The sequence below is a fragment of the Suricata suricatta genome, chromosome 10, assembly GCF_006229205.1.
Source record: "Suricata suricatta isolate VVHF042 chromosome 10, meerkat_22Aug2017_6uvM2_HiC, whole genome shotgun sequence".
NCBI classification, from domain to species: domain Eukaryota; kingdom Metazoa; phylum Chordata; class Mammalia; order Carnivora; family Herpestidae; genus Suricata; species Suricata suricatta.
This window is the reverse complement of record NC_043709.1, coordinates 105459981-105471280: the sequence shown is the minus strand read 5'-3', so window position 1 is coordinate 105471280 and position 11300 is coordinate 105459981. Positions and strand designations below refer to the sequence as shown.

General features: G+C 40.1%; 1 long non-coding RNA gene across 1 annotated transcript; it reads right to left on the bottom strand.

Annotated features, from left to right (window-relative positions):
• Positions 1 to 4630: 4630 nt before the first annotated feature.
• Positions 4631 to 7217, bottom strand: LOC115303426. The gene is made up of 3 exons (XR_003914051.1): positions 7158 to 7217; positions 5612 to 5680; positions 4631 to 4858 (listed from the first exon to the last, which is right to left on the bottom strand). It is a non-coding gene; the product is annotated as an uncharacterized LOC115303426 (long non-coding RNA).
• Between the last annotated feature and the right edge of the window lie 4083 nt (positions 7218 to 11300).

The window sequence follows — 11300 nt, the reverse complement described above, 5'->3', positions numbered from 1 at the left end:
AATGTATGGCCAATTAATTTTTGACAAAGCAGGAAAGAGTATGGGATGGAAAAAAGACTGCCTCTTTAGCAGGTGGTGCTGGGAGAACTGGACAGCAACATGTAGAAGAATGAAACTAGACCACTCTCTTATACCATACACAAAAATAAACTCAAAATGGCTGAAGGACCTGAATGTGAGACAGGAAACCATCAAAACCCTCAAGGAGAAAGTAGGAAACAACCTCCTTGACCTCAATTGCAGCAACATCCTACTCAACACATCCCCAAAGGCAAGGGAAATGAAAGCAAACCTGAACTCTTGGGACTTCATCAAGATAAAAAGCTTCTGCACTGCAAAGAAATAATCAAGAAAACTAATAGGCAACCAACAGAATGGGAAAAGATAGTCGCAAATGACATATCAGATAAAGGGCTAGTATCCAAAATCTACAAGGAACTCACCAAACTTCACACCCACAAAACAAATAACCCAGTGAAGAAATGGGCAGAAGACATGAATAGACACTTCTCCAAAGAGGACATCCAGATGGCCTACAGGCACATGAAACGATGCTCAACAAGATATTTTTTAAAAGTAGAAAAATATGTCCCATTCAAAGAAAAAATAAATCAACAGAAAACATCTATGAGGAAGATCAGATGGCAGACTTACTAGACAAATATTTTAAAATAACTATTTTAAAGATTCTAATGGGCTAAAGTAGCATATAGACATTTCAAGAAAATAATGTATGAACAAAATAAAATACATATATGAATAAAGAGATAGAAAACATTAAAAAATTGGAGTTGAAAATTACATACATAACTAAAATGAAAAATTCACTAGGGGTATTCAAAAGAAGATTTAAGCAGACAGAAGAAATATCAGTGACTATAAAGATAGACAACTCAAATATTAAATCTGAGTAACACAAAGAAAAAAGATTGAAGAAAAGTGAATGAGGCCAAGGAACCTGTAGGATACCATCAAGCCAACCAACACATGTATTATGGGAGTCTTAGAAGAAGAAGAGAGAAAGGGACAGAGAGATTATTTGAAGAAATAATGGCCAAAGACTTCCTGAAAAATGCAAGATATGAATCTACAAAGCCAAGAAGCTGGCAAATTACAGGTTCTATAATCTTAAAGAGACCCCCCCCCGAAATACATTATAACCAAACTGTCAAAAGATAAACACAAAGAGAACCTTGAATATTCAAGAGAGAAATGACTTGTCACATACAAGAAATCCTCAGTAACTTTTTAGCAGATTTCTCATTTGAAACTTTGGAGCCAGAAGACAGTGGCATGATATAGTCAAAGTGCTGGAAAAAAAAAAAAAAAAGAAACTTTTCAACTTTTTGGATTTTATGTAGCAAAACTGTCCTTCCAAACATGAGGGATGGGGCACCCGGGTGGTTCAGATGATTAAGCATCTGACTGTTGATGTCAGCTCAGATCACAATCTCACTGTTCATGAGTTTGAACTCACAGCTAAGCAATGCAGAGCCTGCTTGGGATTCTTTCTCTCTTCTTCTCTCTGTCCCTCCCCAACTTGTGTGCTCGCTCTCTCTCTCTCTCTCTCTCTCTCAAAATAAATAAACTTTTAAAAAATGAGGACTAAATTAAGAAATTTCTAGATAAAGATAAAGGAGTTCATTACCATTGGATCTGCCTTATAAGAAATATGAAAAGGAATCCTTCGTGTTGATATAAAAGGATGTTAGACACTCAGAACAATGGAACAGAATAGAGAACCCAGAAATGGACCCACAGATGTATGGCCAACCAATCTTTCACAAAGCAGGAAAGAATATGGAATAAAGACAGTCTCTTCAGCAAGTGGTGCTGGGGAAACTGGACAGCGACACACAGAAAAATGAACCTGGACCACTTTCTTATACCATACACAAAAATAAACTCAAAATGGATGAAAGACCTAAATGTAAGACAGGTTGCCATCAAAACCCTGGAGGAAAAAGCAGGCAAAAACCTCTTCGACCTTGGCGGCAGCAGCTTCTTACTCAAAATGTCTCCAGAAGCAAGGGAAGCAAAAGCAAACCTGAACTATTGGGAACTCATCAAGATAAAAAGCTTTGGCACAGCAAAGGAAACATCAGCAAAACTAAAAAGGAGACAAAGGAATGGGAGAAGATATTTGCAAATGACATATCAGATAAAAGTTAGTCTCCACAACCTTAAAGAATTTATCAGACTCAACATCCAAAAAACAAAACATCCAGTGAAGAAATGAGCGGAAAACATGAATAGATACTTTTCCAAAGAAGACATCCAGATGGCTAACAGACACCTGAAAAGATACTGTTTATAGCAGCACTATTGATAATAACCAAATAATGGAAAGAGCCCAAATGTCCATTGACTGATGAATGGATAAAGAAAATGTGATGTTCACACACACACACACACACACACACACACACACACACAATGGACTATTACTCAGCAATCCAAAAGAATGAATTCTTGCCATTTGCAATATGGATGGAACTAAGAGTATATTATGCTAAGTGAAATTAGAAAAAGACAAATATCATATAACTTCACTCACATGTGGAATTTAAGATACAAAACAGATGAACATAAGGGAAGGGAAGCAAAAGTAATATAAAAACAGGGAGAGGGACAAAATGTAAGAGACTATTAAATACGGAAAACAGACTGAGGGGTGCTGGAGGGGTTTTAGTTGGGGGGATGGACTAAATGGACAAAGGCCATTAAGGAAGACACACTTGTTGGGATGAGCAGTGGATGTCATCTGTAGGGGATGAATCACTAGATTCTATTCCTAAAGTCATTATTGCACTATTTGCTAACTAACTTGGATGTAAATTAAAAAAAAAAAAAAAAAGAGTTGGTTGCTTAACTGACTGAGCTACCCAGATGCCCCTCCCATCATTTTTAAAGCATAATTTTGTAAAATACAGCATTCTGTGCAGTGTTTTTTTCCTCTCAACACTTCACTTATTCTTAATTTGTAATGTTTATTTTTGAGCAAGAGAGACACAGAGCATAAGCAGGAGAGCGGCAGAGAGAGGAAGACACAGAATCTGAAGCAGGCTCCAGGCTCTGAGCTGTTAGCACAGAGCCTGATGTAAGGCTTGAACCCATGGACCATGAGATCATGAGTTGAGCTGAAGTCAGACACTTAACTGACTGAGCCACCCAGGGGCCCCTGGAGACGGGTTTTGTTATTCAAAAATAATGATAGACAGTTGGTAGGGAACACCCTGCAGTCATTTCAAAACAAGTAATCATATCCAAACAGAAGTTTTTTTTTTTTTTTTTTTTTCCAGAGGGGTGCCTGGGTGGCTTGGTCAGTTAAGCATCTGGCTTTTCATTTTGGCTCAGGTCATGATCTCACACTTCGTGAGTTCAAGCCCCTCTTTGGGCTCCACACTGATAATGCAGAGCCTGTTTGGGATTCTTCCTCTCTCCCTCTCTCTCTCTCTCTCTCTCTCTCTGCCCCTCCCCTGCTCACTCTCTCAAGACAGATACATTTTTTTAAAAAAAGTAATATATTAGAAATTTTCTTCAGAATCTGCAAATAAGGACAAAATGAGGTGATATTGGTAGTATTTGAGATTGATTGTTTTTTCTTGATGTATTTTTACCTATACTGGGATTAAAGGAATCGGGAAAGGGCAGCCTGCAGAGAGAAGGCCCATGAGCAAGGAACAAGAGAACACTTATATGAGGCAAAAAGATGGGGGAAGGCCAAGAGAAAAGTGAGTGACAAGGGCCAAGAGTGATCCAACCTTTGGCTTTTGTGGTGTAACCCAAAAATTACTGGAACCCACTTGGCCCAGCTTCGGCACATACGTTTTGATTCAAAGAACCACACTACGCTGAAAAATATAAATGAAATCAATTCCAACTTTCACTTACAGAAAAATTGCCAAGAAACGTGGAATGAGCTACACTCTCAGTGCGTTGGTCCCCAAGATGGCAGCTGAGCCCAGATCTGGTCTCCTTCCATCTCAGGTCCAGCCCCAGGTCCCTCCGTGGCCCAGTCATGCTGCTCCTCATCTTCCTCCTCCCTTTCATCTCTCCTTTCTTTCTCATGAATAATCTTGTCCTTTCCAGGGTCAACCTCCCTGTCCTCTCTTGTCCAGTTGTGTGTCTGTCTCAGCCACTGCCTTCCCCTGCATCCTAAACCTAGGCTCCAAGCTGACAAAGCTAGAATTCTCTTGAGAGAGGCACAGGAGGTCCGGGAAAGGTTGTAACCACAAAACGTTAATAATTTTCTTCCCCATTACAGTAGGATAGAGTCTCTTTTCCCTCCCTGGATTTCAAATGTCTTAAAATATCTGATTTCAAAAGGAGGAGGAGGAAGAACCCCTTGGAAAGACAGAAATACTAGTGAAAAGAGAAATCCCTCTCTTGGACAAGGGATTTCAGCCAAGTGAGCTAAAAGGCCAGGATTCTTTTTAACCGTCCATGCCACAAGATGTAAACGAATCTATTTACTCAGCAAAATATTTCCTTATTACATTTTGAGTAATTTCCCATTGAAAACAAACAGTGCATGTCAGAACGCTCCAGGCGTCCCACAGGCCCCTGAGGCCAGCATGGCCCATCTCAGACATCTCTCCTCTTCTTTCAAGAGAAAAGGCCAGACAAGTTTATTTTTACTTTTGTCTTTTATTTTGATTTACCAAACGCCACTGCCCAATTGCGCTTTGAAAAAGACAAATGCAGAACCATCGTAAGTTTTGATTTGAGCTGAGAGGGATCTTCGCAGGCAATCATTTCAATCATGCTTTCTTCACCACCTGGCAAACTGGGAACGCTCAAGGTCACCAACTCTGACATGGGAGGCCCCTCATTCTCATAAACTTTCATTAAGTAGCTGTTGAAAAAGATATAAAATAATGTCTCTTTCTCTTTTCCAGTGGCTAGCAACACAATTCATTAGACAATCTCTTCTTCCCTTACTTACATAAAATACCACCTCCTATAAATGTATGATTAATTTTATATCTTAAGTCCTTATCCTTCCTAAATTTTTGTCTTTTATATTATTCTGAATGAAATTTAGATCTATTGGACCGGTTTTGTTAAACAATTGTATTAGAATTTGTTTATTAAATTAGGGTCACTTGACATCATTGCAATTTTTTTTAATATTCCTCTCTTTTTGCTGTTTTCTTCATATAGGTATAATCCAGATGTTGACCGAACTCAGTATTTTTATCATTCAAATTAAACTGTCTTGAATCCTTCTCGAAGTGCAGTAGGAAGCACAGACTAGGTGGAGCCTCGGGGACAGTGTGGGATATTGGTTACAAGGTCCCCAAGTGATATGCAGAAGGTTGAGAACCAATAGCCTAGACACCAGCTGACTGACTCACGGGGGTCCTGTCGAAAGCCGGTTCTTTGGGTTTTAAGAACACAGAGTTTCTGCAAGAAAGGATTAGAATAGTATTTTCATTGGGGCTATGAGGTTTTCTCCGGAAAAAATCAATTAATGTTTCTGTTAGTGAGGTCATGCTGGCTGTGGTCTGAGACCCAAATGAAGAAGGAGGAAGCAGAGTTCTCACCACCAAGGATGTCAACTTTCATTTGACCATCACTTTCAATATGGTTCCTCATTCTCACTTACCTGCTGTGCCAGTTGTGCCCCAAACCTGTCAGATTCACCCTCTCCAAAGAGAAAACCTCCAGTCTTCTGCTGAAAATAGGGAGAAGTAGTGACGTGACCATGCAGGGTCATGGAGGGGACCCATTCTTATGTGTGTCCAGTCCATGCCCAGTATATATCCTATTTTGGAAGACACAAAAACTCATTTTTTCCTCATTTGTATCCCAGGAGTGGAATCACTAGATTGTAGGACATACATATGTAGCCTTAATAAATATTGCTAGGTAGTTTCGTTAAGTAGTTTGTAGTTGCAATTTATTGATTTCCTTTCTACTATATCTTTCCTTCCCATCATTGATTTCTGCTTTATCTTTATTTTTCCTTCCATATACTGAGGGTTTAATTTGCCCTTTATTTCCTAAAAAGAAGGCTTAAATAATTGACTTTATGCTTTTCCTCCTCTAATATATTTATTTAAATTATCCATTTCTCTTTGGTCAGAAATGGCACTCCACAAGTTTTGACATGCCACATTTTTATTATTATTGAGTTCAAAATATCTCATAACTACTAGGGTGATTTCTCTTTTGATACATGTGTTATTCCAAGGTGGAGATTTTCTTCATTCTGTTACTCATTTCAAGTTTAATTCTGCTATAGTCACAAGCATTCTCTGTGTATCCTTGGTCCTTAGAAATTTTTTGAGACTTACTCTATGATCCAGTATATGGTCCATTTTGGTAAATGTTCCGTGTAACCTTGAAAAGAACGTGTGCTCTGCAGTTGCTGGGTGTGATAGTCTATATGTGTCAGTTACATTCAGCTTTTCCATGTTTTTATTCAATTTTTCTCTGCTTACTATTATCAATTATGATCAGTTAGTGAGCATGGTGTATTAAAATCTCCAACTAAAATTGTGGAGTATCAATTACAACTTTTCGGTCTATCAACATTTGCTTTATACCTTTTATAACCAATAGGTATATACAAAGTTAATATGTTTATGTCTCCCTGACGAATTGGCTCTTGTGTCATAATGTAAATCCTTCCATCCGTATGAACACTTGTCTTAAATCCTGTCGTTTGCTAGTGATGCAGCTATGTCAGCTAGGTTCTGGTTAGTGTTTGCATGGAATATCTCTCTTCCTCCTGTTCTTCATCTTCCTGTGCCCTTATAAATAAAGTCTCCCACAAACAGTATTTTGTTTAAGGCGTGTCTCCTGTAAACAGCACACAATCAGCTTCTTATTTTGACTAAGCTGGCAAATGGGCTCAGCAAAGAGATTAGCCAGTAATTGCCAGAATTCCTACCCATCTAGTTCTCTTCGTTTCTACAACTCTGCTGTGTCTTTCAGCACATAATTTTGGAAAATTTCTAAATTTTTCCAGATTTTACAAGAACATCAGGGGGCTGGGACCTACTGCATCCTGCTATGTCAAGTCTCTGAAGTAGGTGTCACTTAATAGCAAGTTAAGTTAATGTGGTAAGTGCTTTACATGATCCAACCTTGTATATCTTATTTAATGCTTTGTGGGTGTGGTTCATTTTACTTTTTCATAGACGTACCTTTTTAATTCTAACAATATACATATTGTGTACTCCAGCTATCACATGGCTCCTTGATTTCTAAAAAAAAAAACAAAAAAACCATTAACCCACTCTTCCACATCCAGTGAGAAGTCTAACATCTTCTCCCAGATTTTGGCAAATTTCTAGGAACTTAAATTCTCACGGTGAATTTTGCTCAGATCATTTGTGTCCTCCACATAGCTTTTGCAGCACTTCCAGGGGCCCTGTGACACCCACAGCTTCATTCTGGCACAAATGTGCTCTCTCACCCCCTGACTTTAGTCCCCCTCAATGTTCTGGTCACTCCAAACCTCACACAAGCTTTTAATGAACTTCCAAACCTTCCGTGAGGGCGTTACCGAACACTCCAGGTGATGAAAGGACTGTGAATTACAGATGGAGCAAACCTCCTCTTGCAGCGTCCTTGATCATCCTGATGTTAGAGATTCTTCCCGCCGCCTTTCTCCACAGGTGACTATTGTCCAACCATAGAAGGTTGACTTCTTCCCGAGACATTTACTTCCGCACAGATAACATGTGAGCCCCTCACCCCTATGCAAGTCCACCTGCTTGTGTAGACCCCCAAAACTCGCTAACACGGCATGCTAGAAAAGGGGCATATCTTTTCTGGATACTAGGCTTATTTGCATATCATCTTAAGTTTCCATCTTTCCTCCAAGTTGTCTCTCTATATCGAAAGGACCAATATGAAGACTTCTTTTTTCTTTTTGGCATGACTTATGCTCTAATTTTTTAAATCTCTCTAGATAACTATGTTTTCTTTTTACAAGAGGTTGCCTTTCAATAATATTTGAACCTGAATTCTTGATCACAAACAGACAAGAAATCATATCTCTTTGCTGTCCTTCTTGTAAAACAAGATTCGAAACAGCTTATTAACTCCATATCCCCCAGCTCCACATTTATTGTTGAAATAATGTAAGCTTTTAGGTCCAAATTATAATGTTAATTACTTTTTAAATATTATGTGTATGGCCTTTCTTTTTTATTATTTTTTAAATATTTATTTATTTTTGAGAGAGAGAGAGAGAGAGAGCATGAGCCGGGAGGGGCAGAGAGAGAGGGAGACACAGAATCTGAAGCAGACTCCAGGCTCTGAGTTGTCAGCACGGAGCCCGACAAGGGATTGTACTCATGAACTCACAAACTCACGAACTGCAAGATTATGACCTGAGCCAAAGTCAGACTTTTAACCAACAGAGCCACTCAGGTGCCCCTGTATATGGCCTTTCAAGTCACCTCTATCAATCTTCCCAGGAATAGCAGCCCAGAAATATTAGGGTCTGTCGCCCCTCTGCTCAGTACTCTTTCCTGTCTTTCCTGTTTTTATGGAAACCAGGTAAACACTGAAGCTGCTTTCTCTGTTATGTATTTATTTGCTTTTTTTCAATGGAAAATTGCGCAGGGAAGGGAAATCACCTGCATGCTTAGATGCTGGGGAGCTTATCTGCCTCTTAAACCAGAAATCCATTCGGTTACTGTTACTGAAGCAAGGTCTCCTGTGAAAACTCATTCCTTAGATGATTTCATGTCTAGTTTTTAAATATAAATCCATCTTCCTGCACCTAATTCTTCCTAATCCTAATTTACCCCCTCAACCTTCTCCCCCCCCCTCTGCCCCCCCCCCCACACTTGACCCTCTCATCAGGCTCTTAGGCCACATACTGATACTTGTCTACTAAGAGTTCGTTCAAAGAATTTAAATTTATTTTAACATTCCCTCCAGTCTGTTTTTATTTTTAAATGCCTACTACATTTCTACTGCATAACACAGACTTTATTCCTAAAGTTCTGTTTAAAATTGATTTTTTTTGGTAAATTAAATGTGCCAGCAGAGCTGTTATTTAAAGGAAGCTTTCAGTGAATCATTTTGCAAAGTAAAGAATTTTTGTGCCTTGTGAACAAACTCCCATCCCAGCCCATTTCCACCTCCTCTTCCCACTAACAACAATAACCAAAAAATCTGTTTTATAAATTTAGTTCTCTGAATAGTAAATGGGGCTTACCATATTTCATTTAAAAACCAAATATAAACATTTACAGACTCTGTTCTAAGGCTCTTCTATCCACATAAATAATTATGCATTCTCTCTATTTAAGAACTTACTTTTTTCCCATCTTTCACTTGCTTCTCTTCCTTCTTTTTCTTTCTTTCTAGCCTCAGACTATGCAGATGCTTAAAGGGAGCAGAAAAGAAAGACAAGAAAGATTAAAGAGAAATAATGTTTTTTCTTTGTAAATGTTACAAACCTCTTAATTCTTCTCCCTGGCCTCAGAGCTGCGTTCACTTTGTTCTGTCGTTATTACTGGCTTCTCAGAGATAAAACAAACGTGCTAACTAGCATGTACACACGGCAGATTTTTGTTTGCTGCACTCACTTGGGCAACGAAGCCAGCCGCCTAGAAAAATCAATTCATTTGCTAGAGTTTAACTTTCTGGCAAAAACCACCACTTCAACATGAATGTCCTTTCCCATTTCAGGAATTTCTTTGCACAGTACTTTTCCCAGAACTGCTCTCTTGATGTAGTTAGTAATGATGACTGTTATGGGGACGAAGTTTCCAAAAATGAGAAAACCTTGCAGTGAAAGATAAGCTTCTGCAGTTGTCCAAGAAACACAATAAAGTGGTGTTACTGAGCCGCGGTGCTCGCTAATAGGACCTGCTTCTGGTGATTAAGGGAGAGCGCTCGGGAGGCTTCATGCTGAAGCAATTAGCGGAATTTTTTATTATATTCTGACAAGTTCAATACAGAGTTGTTTGGTTACTTCCTACAGTCGCAACACACATGGAAAACACATGTGGCATTGACTGGGGTTGGTTCTACATTAGAGGTGTTGATAAAATATTTTTTAAAACGCAATTCACAAGCCTGTAACATTCCTCAAACTTACAGGATGTGAACCCGCCTCCCAGTCAAAGGGTGCAGTCTTAGCAGAGAACCCCATTGCTACCAAGCTGTCTGTACCACCCCAAACCAGCATGGCCCTGCCCCAGCCCTGACCTTGGCTTCAACCCAGGCCACTGCTGGGACCCGGCTCAGCACAAGAAAGCTCTGCATTCCAGAGAGGGAAAACACCACACTGGGCTGGTCATTCTCTTCTTCCAGCTTTTCCCAGGGTTCTGTGTTCCTGGAACCCGAGCGCTAGGCTGCCAGCAGAATCCAGTTTTAAATCTCAGAAAGCAGCATATAAACGACTAATGAACATGGAGTAAATAAAATTACCAAGCCTTTGTGATTCCTCTCTCTCGGTGATTCTCATATGTCTTGGATTCATCCACCATCACTATCAATCTCTTGAGGCTGGCCGCCGTCATCTCTAGTTGGAGCAAAGCAATAATCTGACACACCTCTTCCCTCCGGTATTTCCTCAGACCACTCTTCTACCGCCACCAAAGTAGTATCTCTAAACCGCAGACGTGACCTGCTTCTCTCCTCCTCAAAGGCCTTCGCCCGCTCTTTGGGTCTCCAGCACCGAATTCAGACTCTTTGATGTGCTTGAAGGCGTGACCGTATCACTCTTTTGTTCAAACCAGTCACTAACTGAGAGTGAAGGAGGGGCGGCAGTGGCTTCTATGCTGGGACAACACAGTACCTAGAGACTTGCACCAGGGCGCACTGGGACGTCGGGTCACGCAGAACGTAGAAGACTTTCCTGAGCTGATCCCAGCTCATCCCTGCCACCTCACCTCTCACCTTTCTCCCATTGTTTTCATATGCTGTTGTCACTGCCTTGAACTCCATTTCCCCTTTACCTGGAGGCTCTAAGTCGGTCCTCCAGGTCTCTGCTTAGGTTCCCCTTCTTCTAGGAAGCCTTCCTTGACCTCTTAAAACTAAGCTACAAGTTTCCTTTTGGGTCCTCTTCCTTCCCCTGTGCCAACGATGACTGTGGCCGACTATGACAGTGACCACAGCCTGTTGTCTTTCTCCCTCTCTCTCCCCCGCAGGTTCTAAGATCCTCAAGAGCAGAGAGCCTGGTAATGGTTGGCTCTCAATATGTTTAGAATGGGATGAATGTTTGTATCCTCCCCAAAATTCATATGTTAAAATCTTAACCCCAAGGTGAATGGTATTTGGAGATGGGGCCTTTGGGGGTAATTAAGTCATGTGAGTAGGAC